Here is a 20,096-nt window from a genome sequence, read left to right on the forward strand (position 1 = left end):
AATGGATTGGGAAGGCCTCCAGCTCCAGGGTCGTGCGTTCAATTCCTCTGCGGGGCATTAAGCGTGTTCTTTAGAAAGTTACCTAACCGCCAGTGAAATGCCCAGCTGTACAGTGTTAATGGACTGTGCGTAAGGAATGCGAGTTGCTTTGGATTGGCGCCTGAAAGAAAGTAGGCCGGTCGAAACGTAGAAGTGCGCGGCATCACAGACACGTTTTTCACATTCGACCGAGCGTTGCCACTGCTCTGCGGAAAGGAGGCTATAACGTACGCTGTTGAATCAATTTGTGGTGCTTTTATAGATAATCGAATGTGCCGTTCTCTATTGACCAATACGGCCCGAGCAGTCTTGTTCATTTTGTTTGGTTTCGGTGTGTGACTCAGCGAATTAATGAATGAAAGAGTGAATGAATGAATGAATCACCCTCAGAAGAAGAAAAAAAATGTTCCATAGGAGAACACTGATTAGGATTAGGGTTCTTTGTCTGGGAACTTTCGCACTTCACACCAATGATAGAGGGAGGATTCTTACAGGACTAGGCTATAAAAAGGGTTCCTCTAGTGTCGCACCTTTCCTGTTTTAAAAAAAGAAAAATGTTTTAAAATTGTAAAGAATTTGAAAAAAAACAACAACAATAAAACCACATTTCCTGAACTTCAGATCTGGTTAGCAGCACTTTTTTCGCCGCTAATGTGCAGCGAAAAAGCGAGAAGTCCTCTGAAAAGAACGATGTCTGTCTGTCTGTCTGTCCGTCTGTCTGTGGAAAGCTGTGGCCGTGTCGCTTGCGCAAATCCAGGCATGGGTGTCGGGTGCGAACAAACCAGTCCTACCACGCGGACCGCATTCTTTTCCCGGCTACCTCCCGTGCACCTCGCGGCTGGATTAATTGTGACTATCGGGCTAATCGCGTTGCGTTTAAGCGGAGGAGCGTTGTACAGTCTCGCTTCGCCTTTTTTTTTTTTTTTTTTTTTTTTTTTTTTAAAAGAAAAGAAAAGAAAAAAGTAATTATTTCGAATTACTTGCGGCAGGAAGTTATGCAGACTCTGCGCCTCGTGGACGCGGCGTCCAATCAGAAGCAGTCGAGCACAGCTACCTGCGCAACTTTCCCATGACGGCACTCTGTAGCGCTGCCAAACTGCCACCGTTCGCTGCTGCCACAAGACCCAAGATCGCAGGCTGCGTCCGCGCTTCAAGAGGCTGTCATTCCAATGTGTGTTATCGGTGCCTGACAAAACCGCATCTAATAATGAGGTCAGTCGGAAGTAGGTTGATATGGGTGCAAACGGCCCTGATAGGGCACATTCAGTGACGCTTATTATGTAGGCTAAGGGTTGTCTTCTTATCCTTTTGTATTGTGCAGTTTGTGAATATAAAATGTCTGTGGAAGGTCAATAAAGAATGTATCTAACTATCTATCTATCTGTCTGTCTTGTATTGTTTGTCTGTCTAACGTTTATGTCTGTCTGTCTGTCTGTCCATTGAACATGTCTATCTGTGTCTGTTGGTCTGTGATGGAGATGCTAATGGGAGAGTTAGAGCAGTAGCCACTGGTGTGGTTGTACACTACGAGGTTGTTCTGCACTCACACAGGTGATGGATAATGTGTTCTGCAATTAGAGCCCCTGTCATGGAGGACAACTACTCTACTGAGCATGTGCAGGGTATCAGCTGGGCAGAGACTCTCTCTCTCTCTCTCTCTCTCTCTCTCTCTCTCTCTCTCTACAAACATTATATCACCTTCATCTCATTCTCTCTTTCACTCTTTTGGTCTCTCCATTCACACTGAACACACACACGTTCAATCAAATACTAAAACAACATTAACAGTTAGTAAGTAAAAACACAATAAATATAATGATAATCATCATTGATTATATTTGACATTTTAAAGATGAATTCATGGCAAAAAAAAGATCATTTCCAGTACTGGTCAGAAACCAAAATCGAGAAATCCTCCCTCCCCCACGCCCCCAGCACTCTCACTCCCCTCCCGCTGATGTTCCTAACCAGCATGCCCCGGGCCCAGCAGTGAAAGTGAGAGTGAGAGTGAGTGGGAGAGTTCAGCTGCCTGAAACGCAGCGCTGAAAAAACAAACCCACTTTCCAGCGTGCCCAGCCAAGCTCTTCCCAAAAAGCGCCTTAGCACGCAGGCCAGAAAACGGAGCGCTTTATCTCAGCCGCGGAACAGACCAGTATTTCAAACGCGAGCTCAGCCTCAAGTTCGGTCTTGTTTCTGCCTTTCTTTTTACAATTCCTTTCATCTCATTCGCCGCTGTCTGTTTGCGACGCAACTTCTCACAAATAAAATGAATAATTTAACCGCGGCTTTCCATCGTTTCCACCGCGGCCCTTACGCTGCGGCCAGCAGGATGCTTTGGCGGCCAAAGATGCGTTCTGATTTCTGCTCAGAAGAAAGGAGATGCGCTTTGTTTATCTAGTTTTTTCGGCCTGCCGCCTGCCTTGCTAGGTGCAGTCACCGCCTGGAATGTGAATGAATGGTGTGGGGCCTGCTGGTCTCTCTCCGGGCGAGTGAATGAATGGTGTGGGGCCTGCTGGTCTCTCTCCGGGCGAGTGAATGAATGGTGTGGGGCCTGCTGGTCTCTCTCAGGGCGAGTGAATGGATGGTGTGGGGCCTGCTGGTCTCTCTCCGGGCGAGTGAATGAATGGTGTGGGGCCTGCTGGTCTCTCTCCGGGCGAGTGAATGAATGGTGTGGGGCCTGCTGGCCTCTCTCCGGGCGAGCGTGGGGCCAGGCCGCAGGTGAATCGCGTCGCCCTGCGGAAACGCAGTCATACGGCGCAGCGGAGGTAGCTCCTGCGGTAGCTCGTGTTCAAAGTGACGCTGGAATTTCGTTTTCTCTAATCCTTGTCTTCGCTCCGGGTCGGGTGTTCCTGGACGTACAGGTGTTCATTCCAACCCCGGGTCCCGTTTCCATCGGGTCCCGCGGAGCTGTTGACCTTGGGCCGACCTTCGGTTTACATCACAACACCTCCACGTGTCAGGAATAATCTGCAGCAGAAATGTGCTGTTGTACCTGCGTCTGTGCCAGTGAGAGACGCTTTCACTCTCTTTTGTTCCCTGCTGCTTCGCTCGACAGAGCCGTGATTGCTCAATCCCCTCTCCCTCTCTTCCTCTCTCTATCTCTCTGTGTCTCCCTCTCTCTACCTCTCTCTCCTCTCTCTCTGACTCTCTATCTCTCTCTCCCCCTCTCCTTCTCTCTTACTCTTTCTTTTTCTCTCTCACTCTCTCTATCCCTCCCTCTCTCTATCCCTCTCTCTCGCCGTCTCCCTCTATCTCCCTCTCTCCATCGCTCCGTCCCCAGGGACAGTCGGGATGCGTGTCTGAGCAGATACTAATCGTTCATTAAACTGTTTATTTGCCCAAAGAGCTGCCCTCGTTTAAGGCAGCTTCCAGCTTGTTCCTAATTACACAAGCGGCCATTTTAAACCCGTGAGTCCTCAAAGGAGTTTTTCAGGTTGAGCACCAAACCAGTAGATACAATAATACTGTCACACCTTCGTGTTCTTTGTTTTGCATGTGAGCGCTGTGCATCAGCTTTCAAGCAGTCCTACTCCTGAAAACTACGTCTCACTGGCTGGAGATCTGCCAGGTCTGTCGGACTAAATGTTCAACCCACGCATTCTACGTACTGTTTATAAATATATACAGACAGACAGTGAGGCAGGCACATGTGCACACGCACACACACACACACAGACACACACACACACAGTATATGGGTTGTATGATGGTCTGGATCATAATGAACAGGTTTTAACAGCATGCTGGGAACTTTCAATTGTTAGCTACAGTATGCATTGAGAACAACTATTTTTTGCACCCACTTTTTTGCACTCTCTTTTTGCACCCTCGTTTTGCACCCTTGTTTTGCACCCTTGTTTTGCACCCTCTTCCCTCTCAGGAAATGCTCGGGGAATACGGTGAAAGCTCAACGGCAGACGTTTGCGTCATACGGCGTGAGCAGAAATCCGAAAATGCGGAAGACAGACCCTCAGGAAAAGACGCTCCCCAGCTTCGAGCGTTCACACGAGGGTTCACACGACCGTTCACACCAGCGTGTGAGGCGTGTGCAGATCACGGACATCAACCGTGCGCCCGAGTCCGCGTGCTCTTCCAACACACAAACGCGCTGACGCTGCGCACTAATCAGTCCCGTATGTAAACTGTTTTGTTTTCCCAGTAGTGGAGGAGAGGAAGTTTGTTTAAAAAAAAAAAAAAAAAAAAAAGACTTTGACAGGCTTCTCGAGTCTTTTATTACGGAACATGAGAGGGAGATGTCTTAGGCCACGGGCTCCGCTGAGGGTTTGGCGGTTCTGCCTCACCGCACTGATGGGGCTCTGCCCCGGCCTGTTATTTACGTCTTAATTAATGTCAACAAAATGGCCGCCGGTCCGGAGGCTGTCAGGGAGCTTCAGAGACGGCCACACCGTGGGGTCTTCCGTCCCCAAAAACATCTGTAACCCCACCCCAACACCCCTCCTCCACGTTCCCTGCTGTAAATAGGCATTTATATAGCGCTGCAGTTGCCATGGTGACTCATCAGCGGCATTACATGAAGAAAACAAAACACAGATTGCGACTACATTTTTTGTGGGAAAAATTGATTGATTTGTACCGCAATTGTACCATTGACTTTACATTGAAAACGGGTCTGAATGACCCTCACTGGAGCCAGCCGCAGTGGCGCACTGAACACAGGGACCACTGTCTCTCAGGGTCTCTCAGCATGACCAGGAAATGAGCTTCAAAAAAGAAGGCAGGTTTTGGCCGCTTGGGTTTGGGAGGTGGGGTGGTGAGGGGGGAGTGGGGGTGTTGGGGGGGGTAGGCGAGGTGGTGAAATCACGGCAGAATGGAAAAGCTTTAGGGGATTAGAAGCAGGTTGTCTGGTCAGCACATTCTCCCTGAGCCACTTTGTTCTGTTCTGAGTGATTGTGTGTATGTGCGTTTTTGTGTGTGTGATTGTTTGTGAGCGGTGCGTCTGTGTGTGTATGTGGAGCATGTATGTGGAGGTGTCTGTTCTTTCGGAGGTGAACAAAACAGTGGAGTGGGTATCTAAGTATCTTAATATTATTGCTCTCCAAGAAGATTCCGATATTTTAGTTTCAAATGTGTTTGTTAGAAGCCAAAATTCCCACAGTGTCTTCGAAGAATTCATTTGAAACTGTTTTCCAAAATGTTAAATGTTTTGCTTTATGTTCAGTGTTTATCAGACATTAGTGGGATGTGACGCCCTGTTAAACTTCACCTGCGTGAAGAGTTTAGACCCTGCGCCGTGCCGTATATCCGTTACCGCACACTCCACTGAGCGGCAGAGATGTCCCCGTGAAACGCAGGTCTCAGGTGCGTCAGCCTCGTACGGATTAAGCACAGATACGACACGCTCCAGCCCCCCCCGTGAGCTGTTCGCTGTCGACAAGCCAGTTTCTGAGAACCGGGTCTCGTCCTGCTTGCTTTCGCTTCCATGTTACCGGACTGCACTCTGTCTCAACAAGAGCGTTTTAGTCTCGGAATGAATGCTTTTCCTTTCAATATACAAAGTATTGGCTTGTTGTTTTAAGTTACCGTTCGCTTGCCAAGTGAAATGTTGGCAAACCGTTGAATCGCCCATCGAATCGACCATTGGCGAATCCTGAAGTGAGTCAAACTGTCTCACCTCATTGGCAGTGTGTACTTATTTAGCAATAAAAAGTCACAATAATAACATTTGAAGTCTAAATATGAGGCTGAAATGCTTGTTGAGATTGACATATTTCTTGGTTTCTGCAGTGTGCCGTGTTTCTACCACAGACTGCTGTCTGGATTAGCCATAGCGCAGAGGCGGAACTGACTGCTTTCACAGAAAGTGACTCTTTGTTACAGAAATCTATTTATGCTAGACAGATTCAACATTGTTTTGGGTTTTTTTTCCTAACTGGTTTCTTTGGGTAGGGTTACTGGTAAGACTCGGATTTATTTAAATACTCTGTAAATATTTTGAGGTGCTAAGATTCCTCTCCATTGTCCAGGACTAAAGGAAGCCTTTGTCAAGCAACTGTGTACATTCTTAAATGTTACTGTTAATGTACCTATAATGTTTTGGCATGTGTTGGGAGCCCAGGTAAACACTGACGAAGGTGTGCACCAGTCTCGAGCTGTCTTTGTCTCTGGATCTAAAAACATGAAGCGGATTCTTTTTTGTCATAATCTTGACAGGAGGTTATTGAGGAAATGTGGAAATCTGAATACAACTTCAACACGCTCAATGAGTGCAGATCATACTTACTTAAAATCCAAAAGACCTATTTGTCTGTATGTGGATTAGACTGTATAAATAGCATCTGTATAAATACAGTTGTCGGTACTATTATTACTATTATTCTTATAATAATAATTATTATTTGTAGTAGTAGTAGTAATAATAGTAGCAATAACAGCAGCAGTAGAGAATATTAAGAGTATCACTAATCAGACAATCGTTCAGATCGTTCTTATCTGATTTCTCTGTAACCCGATACAGACGTTCTGTACAAATCCCCTCCCTGGCAAAAACAGTTCGCAGTTCTGCACTTGCATTTTTTTTCCTCTATAAATTCCAGAAAACCAGCACTCGTGTTCTTCAAGGATCACATTTCCCAAACGCACCCTGAAAGTTACGTACAGTAATGCTCTCTTTCAGGTGCATACCTATCGGGTACCGGCCCAGCGACAAGCATTTGTACGTTTTTAGGTACCTTCTTATTTTTGAGAGCGTTGAGGGCTGGATCGCTCCTCCCTGCCGCTTGGCCGCCTTCATTCACAGTCGAGGCATAAACCTCGAACCCAAGAGCCAAGAGCCTTTTCCATTTATCCACTTAGCCGACGCTGTTATCCGGAGAGAGGTACAAAAGTGCACACACAAAGGTTTACCCGGAGAGCCGGGATGCTGCCAAACCATCGGTGTCACAAGCAATCGCGGCAGTCGCTATATAAACCGACAATATAGCATTAAGTGGTGTGGTAGGTGCAGGAATGAGCCTGAGCGTGCGGTTCTGTGAGCAGGAAAGCAGGGTTTGAGACCGGAGCGCTCAGCCGGGAGCTGAAGGCCCAGATCACAGGCCGCAGGGCCTGAACTCCCTCACTGCCGGGTAAAAATAGGTTCCTGGGTTTACAGCGACTGAAATGCCAAAATCCTCTCAGAAAGAGTGGGAACAGAAAAATACAGAGAGAGAGAGAGAGGGGGGGACTTTATTCTCTAGCAACAAACAGACCTTTGAAAAGTGTTTACAAACAAGACACAAAAGAGGGATGAAAGGAATAAAAGGATGAAAGGAAACAACTTTAAGAATAAAAACTAGATGAATAAATAAATAAATAAGCACAAGACATTGGGGAGAGAGAGAAAGAGAGAGGGTGTCTCAAGGAAAAGGAAAGAGCAAAAGAGGAAAATAAAGAGGGAGGGAACAAAGATGTTGGAGAGAGAGTGAGAGATAGAGAGAGGTGATAGAGGGAGAGAGAGAGCAAAGGGGTGATGGAGTGAGAAAGGGGGAAGAGGGAGAAAAAAGGAGGAGGGAGAGGAGGCAGAAGAGATAGAGAAAGAGAGAGGGCGATGGAAGTAGAGAAATCGAGACGGGGCGGCCTGTAGTGTAGTGGTTAAGGTAAATGACTGGGACCTGCAAGGTCGGTGGTTCTAATCCCGGTGTAGCCACAATAAGATACACACAGCCGTTGGGCCCTTGAGCAAGGCCCTTAACCCTGCATTGCTCCAGGGGAGGATTGTCTCCTGCTTAGTCTAATCAACTGTACTTCGCTCTGGATAAGAGTGTCTGCCAAATGCCAATAATGTAATGTAATGCAATGAAATGGGGGAGAGAGAGAAAGAGTGGGGGGCAATAGAGGGAGAAAGGGGGAGAGAGAGACAGACAGAAAGAGAGAAAGAAAGAGAGAGAGAGAGGCAGGAGGAACCGCTGAGCGTTGAGTGTGTGGCTAGGATATGGCCTCTGAAGCAGGCTGAAGTTAGCGTCCCAGCCCAGCCACCGCAGGGCTCACAGGAAGTGGAAAGCGCGGCTATTTCCTGTGCGCAGTGGGCCCACGGACCCGCCAAAGCGTGAGCGTCGGGTCAGAGCGGTGCATCGTGGGAGACTCACGCTGTCAGAGCGGTGCATCGTGGGAGACTCACGCTGTCAGAGCGGTGCATCGTGGGAGACTCACGCTGTCAGAGCGGTGCATCGTGGGAGACTCACGCTGTCAGAGCGGTGCATCGTGGGAGACTCACGCTGTCAGAGCGGTGCATCGTGGGAGACTCACACTCACAGGTCTGCAGTGCTGTGTGGGTGAGGCTGTTTCCAGAGGCTCGCTTTTTAAATTTCTTCCTTTTTTTTTTTTTTTGGGATGGATGAGAGGTTCTTGTTTTCTTTTTGTGCCACAGTAGAGCAGCATGGCGGTGCAGCGGATAGCGTTTGCAGTCTCGCTGCCAGAAGGTGATGGGTTTGAATCCCTTTCTGTGTGGGGTTTGCATGTTCTCCCCGTGTCTGCGTGGGTTTCCTCTGGGTACTCCCATTTCCTCCCACGGCCCAAAGACATGCAGGTTAGGCTGATTTAGGGATGTTACCAGGGTGATGCTGTGCTCCGTGAAGCTACCGTTCTGTGTTAATAAAGGTTAGTAATGATAACGAACTGCATCTTTAGCAGCCTTGGACTCTGTGGCAGAGGAAACTCGGGTTGTTGGCTGTTTATTCCCAACAATGCCACGGTCCATAAAACCGAAGCATATTTCCGATCTGTTTTTATCACACTGTGGGAACAGGTTCTAGTGCTTCTAGGGGCCGCCTGTAGCATAGTGGTTAAGGTAAAAGACTGGGACCCGCAAGGTCGGTGGTTCTAATCCCGGTGTAGCCACAATAAGATCCGCACAGCCGTTGGGCCCTTGAGCAAGGCCCTTAACCCTGCATTGCTCCAGGGGAGGATTGTCTCCTGCTTAGTCTAATCAACTGTACGTCGCTCTGGATAAGAGCGTCTGCCAAATGCCAATAATGTAATATAATGTAGTGCTTCTCAGTTCTCTCTGTAAACACCTTCATAACCGCTCGCAGAACATGGTGTCTTCCAGAGAACTCAACACCAGCTGACAGTGACACTCCCCTTCAACACCTTCTGCCACTGGGGGGCAAGAGAGCAGAGGACCCTCGGAGGAGGAGGGAGAGAGGGGGGGAATAACAGAGGAGAGGCGGAGAGAGATTTGAGATTTAAAAACACCTTTATTGAGACATTTTCCAGAAACGCAAATGATCGCACTAACAAGTGAAAGAGTGAAAGAGTGAGAGAGTGAGAGAGAGTGAGAGAGAATGAGAGAAGAGCAGGACACAGGTACAGTACATCACAGAGGAAATAGAGAGAGCAAAGAGACAGACAGAGGGAGTGCAGGAGAGTGAGATGAGGGAGAGGGAGGGGGAGAGGGAATAAGAAAGAGAAGAGCAGGGGACAGGAACAGAGGAAACCGAGGGACCAAACTGACAAAGAGAGAAGGAGTGCAGGAGAGTGAGATGAGGGAGAGAGAGAGAGAGAGAGAATGAGGGAGAGAGAGAATGAGAAAGAGAAAGAAGAGCAGAGGACAGGAACAGTACATCACAGAGGAGAGAAACAGAAAGAGATTAAATTGATGGGATGGCAGGAGAGTGAGATGAGAGAGATTGAAAGTGAGAGAAGGAGAGAGAGAGAGGCAGGGCCGTGGTACAGGAAGGAAGGGGACATGTACAGGGACAGGGGAACAAAAAGAACAGAGGAGGGGTGAAGGAGGGGGGGAGGGGCATTGGCAGGTACATAAGGATGGACAACCTTTCACAGCGAGAGAGAGAGAGAACAGAGGGAGAGAAAGAACAGAACGGAACAGTGGAAAAAACAGGGCAGCCAAGAGCGGACGTGAAGGAAAAAGAGAGGGAGAGATTGAAGGTGGGGGGGGGGGGGAAACGGAGAAAAAGGGCGGAAGTGGAGGACAAAGTGAATTGGAGCAGCACTGGAGACAGAGCCAGGGTGTGAGAGGAGAGACCGGGCCAGGGATCAGGGCCCAGGGCCCAGAACGTCAGCACCAGAACAGTGAGTGAGGTTCTGGCCCGTAAGATGGTACGTAGGTAGGTGAGCACCAGAATTGCGAATGGGGTTCTGGGAACGCAATACACACGCACACACACCCCAAGCACCAACCCCCCCCCCCCCCCCCCCCCCCCCCCAACCCTATTTGTTATGTCTTGCAGACCTGGGTCAATTACATTGTTGTTTTGGATTCAAATGCCGGTCTGTGCTGAATTGATCTTGCCCCGGAGTCAGCCGAGAGAACCAGAAGGCCGGGTCTTTCATGTTCAGGTTCAGTGAAGCGTAGAAAAGTATTCGAATCCAAAACAATTACGTAATTTGCCCAGGCCCCGGTGTCATGTGACCTGTTTGTCTGGGACAGCGACTGTCTTCTGTGTAACAATATCGGTCTCTTAGCCGTGTAGCAGGCCAGAGCCAGGAAAAGCGGATCCCTGGCCCCGATTCTCAATCCTCTCTCATCAGCAATTACAGAAAATCACTTAAATTCCCCCGAATATTGTACTGCGGTTAATTCCGCTTTCAACGTTGTTTGCATTGCAGCAGGGCTGCATAAGTATGTGACATCCATACTGTATTCAAAACAGTCTGATTGCTAAAATAAACTGAGGCTTGCGGTGGAGGGCTTGCGATAAGAGAGGAGGGGTTGGGGGTTAAGCACCGGGGCTAAGGTTACCGCCAGAGTGACGGTCTTTAATGTGGGACTAATTCTCCGTTGATATATTATACGGGCTGGATTATAATTCGTGGAATCCTTCACTTTTGACCATTGAGGGGAGCGATCTTCGTCCGAAGCTCGTGTTTCTCCCTCGGGGACAAAATCGTTTCTGTTTCACTGGATAATGTCAGCCCTCCTTTTGACAGCTCCCGCTCGCGCCGACCGTGGCGCTCTCTCGCTTCCGCGCTTTGAAGGCGCTCCGGCGGCGGGTCCTGAGAAACGTTTCTCCGGGGTGCTCCCGTGGCGCCGCTGCCACACACTGACGAGCACCCCCGTCTGTCACTGTCGGGGTGTGACGTCATCGCAACGCCTCACAGTAGCCGCTGAACCAGCCGCGAGAAACCGGCCGCGCATTTCGGTGGCATCGCAAGCGATTTAAGCAGGGCGCGAGAAGTATGGCGCTATATGCCGTCCGAAATGTCTCCCAGTGTTCATCTTTATAACCAACAACAGAAATTGAGGATGATTGCGGTTCCTGTTGCAGGGAGGGAGAACAAAAAAAAAAAAAAAAAAGTGTCTGGAAGTGACATGCGAGCGCAACGTTTCTGGAATGCCGGATTAATCCAGAAAATAAAGTAGGCCCGTCATTGTCTTTGACGTTGTTTTCTTTCCTCCCAGTTCGGCCCATGCATCATCCTATTTCTAATTCAGTGCGCATTCTTGAATCTCTGATTAAGGTGTTTTTTTTTTGTTTTGTTTTTTTGTCCCGTGCTGGCCCTAAAACGCAAGCTGCAAAGGGCAGGCTCTCATACTTCTGCGGCGCACGTAAATCGCGCTGCTCTTTTACCCATTAATCCCCGCCGTCAAAATGTCTCCGCAGAATTTATAGCAAACGTGGAATTGTTAATCTTGTTAAGATCAAAATCATAATCATGAGTCATGGTTTTTTTTTTTTCGTTTTTTTTTTTCTTCATACTGCAGATCAGAGACTTCGCCAGACGCGACACCTCTGGAATGTTGACCAGGGGAAAATTCCCTCCAAGCGTGCAACATTTCTAACATTTGAGTTAGAAAATATGAGTTATGATGAGAGATTCATAGTGTATTGGCACTTTTGGTAGTATTAAATAAAATAAAAAAACAGCAAAGCAAAATTTAAAAAAGCATAATTTCAAAATTAACTTTATATTAATTATGCATACTCTTCAATTGATGCAGTACAAACGATGACACATTGTTCAAACCGCAAATTATTGAAAATAGATTATGTAGGCTACACACCCCAATTAACTCCTCGTTAGCCGTTTTGGTTTCCACCCTGCCCAGCGTTCATGGCATAGTTGGGCTGCACAGATTACACGACGCGTGAATAATCGCAATACTCGTGTGACTAAATCGACGTATGAGAGGTCCTCGTCTTGTGTTACTGTCTGTGGCGATATTGTTTACGCCGCTGTCAGCGTTTAGCTTGGCGTGCGGACGCATTGAGCGCCGCGGCGCCTTTAAGATCTCGATTTGGTAGGCGTGTTGTGTTTTGACCGACTTTGACTTGAGCGGTCGGTCGCTACCTTTCGCTCAGTCACTGGCTGTCCGGCGACTGAATGAACACGGCTGAGGGGGGCCGACGACAGTGCGACCGACAGCGCAGAGATTACTCGCTATCAAGCTCGACCCTGTCTTTTACTGTCCGCGTGTGCATCGTTTGGAGGTGACAGCGACGAGGAATTTCTAGCGGAGGAAATATCATTAATTTTTTTTCACGTGAAATGAAGCGAGTCGGTAAGTAAGAACATTGATGGCTTGAACGGAACGGTGTACGTGAGCGAACATGGTTTGGATGTGGAAGAAGTGGCATTTTATAATTTTGTATTATTTGTTGGCCATTGCGGTTGCGGAGACGAGTAGCCCAAGCTATTTGTAACTGGCATGCTGAAGTGGGCTACATGGAGTCTAAGTTCGGTTATCTTGAATGATCGTCGCACTCCATTCTACAGTATCTTAAGTTTGTTGTACCCTCTTGCAGGTAGACTACTCTGCTACCCGGTTCTGTTTTTGAAGTGTGCTGCTTGCTTGCATTTTAATAGCACTGTGCCATTGGAGGTAGAGTGTGTTTATCCAGTTCAATCTTTTACGTGTGTATGTATGGATACACAAATCCACGTCCAACGATTGATGAATCGAACAATGTCAATATGTTCTGGACTTATCGTTCGTAGATGGCCAAATTGTTTTTGTTTCACACGTTTGCTTTATAACGATGCCTCGTTTGATATCGAAAGGAGCGATAACACGATATCGAGTGTTTTTCTTGTCATGTCAATAAAAATAGCTTGATACGGAGCGGATGCGCTTTCCCATTGGCACAGAATAGAAGCTGCCCTGGACCACCTGAACGCTGCACATTTTTCTTACACTTCGGCTTGTAAAAGTGTCTGTTAAATGTTGGTAGCAAGATAGTCTTCGATGGTTTGAGTGCATTCGATCGATGATCTTTGCAGTAGCCAACTCTGGGTTTTTATTTTATGCGACGGAGCCTAGCCTTGCGTGTTCATCTGGCTAAGTCTGTTTGACATGCATTAGGAAGAAGCGCTCCTTTGCTCGAGCTGTTGTGATTCGTGATTTGCTCCGCGTGTTGTTTTCCCGAGTGTCGTGTTTATGTGTGTCACCGTGTAAGTGTGCGATCCGGGAAGGGACACCCACAATCGCGTTATTTTGGGAACGTGTCGCCCTGCTCTACTGTACGGCATATATTATGTGCTTACTCGGGCGCGATGACGTCTGTCATTGCCGTTGATTTTCGATAGAGGGCGCTGTTTTACATTTGCATTTTACAGTCATGTCACGTCACGAACGGCGCGCACCACTAGAAAATGTCAAGTCTTGGCCAAAGTGGAAAGGTTTTCTTGTAAACCCGTAACCGTTTGCCTTCAACTTCTGCAGAGTTTTTTTTTTTACACGAGTGTCGTACTCGGTTGTTTAAAATGTTTTTTTTCTTTTTCTCGGTTTTACATGAACGTAAGTACAACTTGCTAACACCCAGCACCTGCTCCATATTTATTGTCCTTGGGCGATTATCTTCAGTTCAAACGTTGAATGAAATGTATATAGTTATTTGGAATAATACTGGCTACAGTCCACATCCAAATCAAATTTTCCAGCGGAAGCCAAGAATAGCCAGCTGTCAAATAACCAGCCATGGGGATTGTGGCACAGCCCCAAATTCCTTCCAAATTGTCTTCTAAAATTGCTTAATTAAACAAATGGCTCTTTTTCTTGGCAATTTATGATTCGTGCAGGATCATATAGTCCTGCTAAGTCATGGCTGTTCAGGCTGTGATAGGGAATTTCTTCTTAGAATTATTATTATTATTTATTTATTTATTTTTCGATTAATTTTACTATTCCCAGCCCCAGGCTGCAGACATCATTAAGCACCGTCTAATCAAGCTGCACATCTGTCGGCATCATCCCGTCTCATCTGTAAAGCCATGTGCCGTTAAGCGTTTATGAACCCCGCATAGCATTTTACCCGTTCGTGTTTTATACACAATTTGCAAGACTCTGTACCCCCTCGGGGCCACTGATATGTATGTTCCTGTCTGTAAAGGGTTAAATAGTTTAACAATCATGTGAGTCTGCTCAATACAGTGCCAATAACAAGGAGATTTAAAAAAAAAAAGAAAAAAGCACGATTATGGACAAAGGGATTGGGATGGATTATGGCGTAGAAATCACATTTTAATCAGAATAATCCTTTTTAAATAAGTGATTTGAGGATTTAGAAAAAAAAAAAAAAATGCCATTTCGGGATTTTGTGAAAAAAAGCCATTTCGGGATTTTTTTTTGCCGGTATACATGTGACGTGAAAGGATGGGAGTGTACCGTTTTTTTTTGTTTTGTTTTTTTACCACACAGCTTTAATGCAAAACAACATGATTACCTCCTCAGTCTGCCCTACCAGTGGCAGTGAAATGGCGGTTGTGAATTCTTCTACACGCTGCATTATAATTGACCTTTGACCCTGTGAAGAGTAGGCCTTTTGGAATGTTTTTGTTCGGCATTCTCAGCCAGTGTTCTAGAACTCTAGCAGTTGCTTCCAGTTGCCAGCGGTGGTTGTTACATCAGCATTAGAGCACTCCGATCACATACTTGTGACCTCACGCCTTCGAAGGGGTTATAAATCGGGCTTTGACTCCTTTTCGGTGCCGCACAACAGGAGTCACTCGTCCATCAAACGGGCAGTTCCCCGCTTGCTCTCCGTGGAGTCGCCAGGGCGAAGCGTTGCCGCGTGCCCGAGAGCTGTATCCGTGTTTTGGCAGTACCTCCGCGCGTCCCACCCTTGGGCGTGTCGGCGGGAATCGGGGGGGAGGCCCCGGTCCAAGAGCAACAGCATGAGGGCCTGATGTGTTTTCCTTGCGGATGGACCCTGCAAACGCAAGGCAGAGGCGGACTGCTGACCAGACAGAATTAGAATTTCCCTTTTTCTTTTTTCTTTTTTTTCATTCGGGCAATGGGAGGGGCAGCCCCTGGACTGAGGACCTGTGCAGACAGCAGAAGCCCTGACCATTCCCAAAACAGTTTACTTGCCTACTACTAAGTACACAACTTGCATACAAGTTGTATGCAGCTTGTATACTCAACAGTAAGCTGTTTTGGGCAGTGTCCCTGTGGGTTTTTTTTCCTGTGCACCTAACAGCCACAATCTCAGACGCTTTGGAGTTCTCTTTCTGTGGTTCTGACCCCGCCTCGAGCCGCTCTATTAATAGCCGCTCTCTGAAGCTTGCGATCAGCGTGTAAGGTCATGCGCCGGGCGTGTACGGAGACCGCGGCGTTGCTCCAGGAGGTTGTTCTCCTTTTAAGTTTGCGGGCGTGAACGGAAGCGCGTACGGTACTCAGTGCGGTGGAATGACGCGTTGCGCTGTCAGGTTGCGGAAGAATAAACGTGTGGTGGGCGTAGCATGGCTAGCTCGCTAGCACGTGTGGTGGGTGTAGCATGGCTAGCTCGCTAGCACGTGTGGTGGGCGTAGCACGGCTAGCTCGCTAGCACGTCTGGTGGGCGTAGCACGGCTAGCTCGCTAGCACGTGCGGTGGGCGTAGCACGGCTAGCTCTCTAGCACGTGCGGTGGGCATAGCACGGCTAGCTCGCTAGCACGTGTGGTGGGCATGGCACGGCTAGCTCGCTAGCACGTGTGGTGGGTGTAGCACGGCTAGCTCGCTAGCGAAGCACCGCGAGGTGTGGTAAAGCCATGGCCCTTGTAGCAGGTTATCGTGACAACGCACACAACCCTCAGATTCAAATCCGAAATAACTACTTTGCCCTTGGCTTGGGGGCGATTTTTTGCATTTAACTGACTGGCCCAGTTTGAAATCTCACCTCAGATCTCTGACTCTGTACCTGCACAGTGGAGTCTGTGCATATTTGGTTCAGTGACACGAATGTGGCTATTTGGCGCTGTACTCCAGCACATTAGAGTCGAGCACAGTGAATATGAGGTTAAACTGAAGTCTGCCAGCTTTACTGGTATTTGCATCCACGTTGTGGGAGCCATGTAGGGGTTGCTACTTACTGGCTGCCCTGTGTGTAGTTTTAAAAATGGAGGCCCACAGAGTGCCCCCTCACGTGGAGGTGGTTTGGCCAGCTTTGGGTGGGCCCAGGGGGGGGACAGAGAGGGCCATTGTTCTGGGCGTGGTGCTGAGGGCCCCCCCCCCCAGCCCAGATGTTGTGGTTGGCGGTTTCCCGCGGCTGGGCACTCTGGGTAAGGTGAGATCCTGGAGCCACGTTCACACACATACATACACGCACACACACATACATCTGACCTGAAGCCACACACACACACACACACACACACACACACACACACACACACATATATACAATACACATCTGACCTGGAGCCACACACACACACACACACATACACATCTACACATCTGACCTGAAGCCACACACACACATACACACACACACACACACATCTGACCTGGAGCCACACACACACATACACACACACGCACACACATCTGACCTGAAGCCACACACACATACACACACACACACACACACACACACACACACATCTGACCTGAAGCCACACACACACACACACACACACGCACACGTACACATGCTCATACCATATACGCATATGTGCAAACACGTACATACAAGGACTCATGCACCCACACACACACACATACTTTACATACTGTACTGGATCTCACACTCATACAGGGATACACACACATGCATACATACACCCACACACACACACACACACACACATAAGCACACAGACGCACCCTGCCACAAACACCATACTGTGCGCATATGCACGTTATTTTTGCACACATGTCATTGTCAGCATATTTCACAACCAAAAAGTGATTATGTGCTGTGTGTGTGCGGAAGGCTTGGCAAATCCTTCCAGGACGCAATAAAGGAACATAATCTCCAGTTTGCCAGCTTTGTATTCTGGGAATATTTAAGATAAAAGTGTGTACGCAGCTACAACACGCTCCCGTTTCAAAGCTAGGACACACCCCTGCATTAAACACCTCTCCCTCACACACACACACACACGCACACAAGCACACACACACGCACACACACACACACACACACACACACACACACCACCCCAGAGTTTCAGAGCTACTGCACACCCCCGCTTTTCTGCACTGGAAAGCCCCCCTCCTGGTTTTCTCTCTCTCTCTCTCTCCCTCCCTCTCTCCCTCTCTCCCCTCCCCCTCTCTCCCTCTCCCCCTCTCTCTCTCTCTCCCTCTCTCCCTCTCTCTATCTCTCCCTCTCTCTTTCTCCCTCTCCCCCCTCTCTCTCTCTCTCTCTCTCTCTGTCTGTCCCTCCCTCCCTCTCCCCCCCTCTCTCTCTTCCTCTCCCTCTCTCCCTCTCCCCCTCTCTCTCCCACTCTCTCTCTCTCTCTCCCTCTCCCCCTCTCCCCCTCTCTCTCTGTCCCTCTCTCTTTCTCCCTCTCCCCCCTCTCTCTCTCTGTCTGTCCCTCCCTCCCTCCCTCTCCCTCTCTCTCTCCCACTCTCTCTCTCCCTCTCTCTCTCCCTCTCTCCCCCTCTCTCTCTCTCTGTGTTGTTGTGTTTATAGCTGCCTTGGTCGCCCCCATGCTAAAGCCGGCGCGCTGCGTAACCGAATCCGCTCTCCTGCCACTGCTGGCACAGAGCAGAGGGTCTGGGAGTAATTACCCCGTGCGCTACAGTAAATACAGTCTCCCTCTCTCTGTTTCTCTCTCCCTCTCTCCCTCCCTCCCTCCCTCCCTCCCTCGCTCTTTCTGTTTTCCCCTCTCTTTTTTCTGTCTCACTTCTCCTTCTTATTCTTTTCCTTCCATCTGTCTCTCTGTATTCTTCACTCTCCGTCTCCCTCCCATCCCTCCCTCTCCCTCTTGTTGTTCTGCATTGAATGGCCTGTGATGTTTAGTTATAATATGTTAGTGTCACAATAAAGGTGGCTGAAAACTCTCTCGATATCTATCTCTTTCTCCCTCTGTCTAAAGTCATAGCTCACTTTCAAAAAGCACCTTGCTGTAGCTGCACAGATCCAGGATCATCCCACACCTGTCCATATCCTACCCTCATCTGTTATGAGCTAAAAGGCCCAACTGATCCTAGATCAGTGCTGTATGGATACCGGGCCCATGGGAAGGGGGCTGAGGTGTGGGCAGGTACATCAGTGGGCACGGGGGCAAATATGGAGTCCAGGTGTGTTTTTCAACACCGCCTCTAACCTAACACCATCCACCCTCTCCCTGCCCTCTGTCTCTCTCTCCCTCTTTCCCTCTCTCTCAATCCATCTCTTTCTCTCTCCTTTTCTCTCTGCCTCTCTCCATCTCTCTCTCCCTCTCTTTCTCTCCCTCTATTTCTCTTTCTCATCTCTCTCTCTCTCTTCTCTTTGCCTCTTGCCTTTGCCTTACCTTAGCTCTGTGGAGGTCACCGTGGGGTCACGGTGGAGGAGCCAGGCTTCCGATTGGGCGGTAGGGGACTCAGTGGTGCTATCAGAGTGATCTTGCAGTTATGTAAGCGGGCAGTGGTGTTTCAGTTTCTTCTACAGAAGCAGGTCTGGACACCCTGCCGCCCCACTCCTGCCGCCCCCCCCCCCCCCAGTGGCCAGTAGCCCCTCTCTCTTCCCCTCCACAGCACAGAGGAAACGGTGCAGAGAGTTCACACAGAGTGCACGCACACGGAGGTAGTGTTTAACAGATCTGAAGACCCAGCCCCAGCGTGTGTGTGTGTCTGTGAGTGTGAGAGAGACCTTGTGTGTGTGTGTGTGTGTGTGAGTGAGAGAGAGAGAGACCTTGTGCATATATGTGTGTGTGTGTGTGTGAGAGAGAGAGAGACACCTTGTGTGTGTGTGTGTGTGACAGAGAGAGAGACCTTGTGTGCGTGTGTGCACATGTGTGTGTGCGTGCGTGTGCGTTTGTGTGTGTTTTGTGAGACCTTGTGCCCATGTGGGCAAGCTTAAGCCATAGATCCACGTCACTATTCAACACCTGCCTCCTGTGCAGGAAATGAAAGCTGCCCAATAGATACACATGGCTCTCTTTACCTTTATTTATCACTATCTCTCTCTCCATCCTTTACCCTCTTTCTCTCTGCCTTATCATTCTCTGTCCCTCTCATCCCCCTCTCATCTCTCTCACTTTCTGCTTCTCTCTGTCTCTCTGCATGTCTGTCTGTGTGTCTCAATTCAATTCAAATTTAGAATTTCAAATTAGAATTTTCTCTCTCCATCCCCCTTCCTCTCTCTCTCTCCTCTCCCTCCTCTCTCTCACCCTCATCCCTTCCTTTCTTTCTCTATCTCTCTCTGTGTCTGTCTCTCTCTCCCTCCCTCTCCCCCTCTCTCTCTCTCGTTCTCCCTGAGGGTTAGAGTGCAGTGAGGGTTGAATCGAGCTCCAGTAGTTCGGAGCAGAAACGGGACACGCTCCCTGTGTTAAACGCATCTCCTGATCAAAGGCCCACCAGCGCGGGGGCCCCACTGCTGTTTCTGGGGCTACCCCGGAGGGCCACAGTCGAGACGGTCGCGGGGCTGGAGCTTCTGGAAGATTCTGCCCGTGTGGAGACCTTCCCGGGGTCGCGACCCCAATGTTTGTCCACCGTGAGGGCAATCAGGGGTCACCCTGTGATCCTGCCCCCCCCCCCCCCCCCCGGAATGCTCTCCACCTGCGATGGTACTTATCTGACCATATGCGCGTCCGGACCGGAGATCCTGGGGTGGGGGGTGAGGTCCCAGGACGAGAGGCGTAACCCCCCCCCCCCCCCCCAACCTCAAAATGCTTCTTTACGCTCCGTTTGCTTCTGCGTCCTGAACAGGGTCACGGACGGTGACCGTTTCTTCCGGAAGTCTCCGCAATGTTCC

The 20,096-nt window shown here is 48.9% G+C and overlaps 1 protein-coding gene across 5 annotated transcripts in view; it reads left to right on the forward strand.

Moving 5' to 3' along the window:
- The window catches only part of daam2 (dishevelled associated activator of morphogenesis 2), a 156,274-nt gene that overhangs the window by 3,922 nt on the left and 132,256 nt on the right, over positions 1-20,096 (forward strand). For 4 of the 5 annotated variants that reach the window (XM_061260826.1, XM_061260869.1, XM_061260862.1 and 1 more), the window contains exon 1: positions 12,319-12,496. The exons of the other annotated variant lie outside the window; for it this stretch is intronic. The gene's annotated coding sequence lies outside the window, so the exon portion shown is untranslated. Of the gene's footprint in view, positions 1-12,318; positions 12,497-20,096 lie in introns of those variants that run through there. 5 annotated transcript variants of the gene reach the window in all.

This window comes from Conger conger, chromosome 1, assembly GCF_963514075.1.
Source record: "Conger conger chromosome 1, fConCon1.1, whole genome shotgun sequence".
NCBI classification, from domain to species: Eukaryota; Metazoa; Chordata; class Actinopteri; order Anguilliformes; family Congridae; genus Conger; species Conger conger.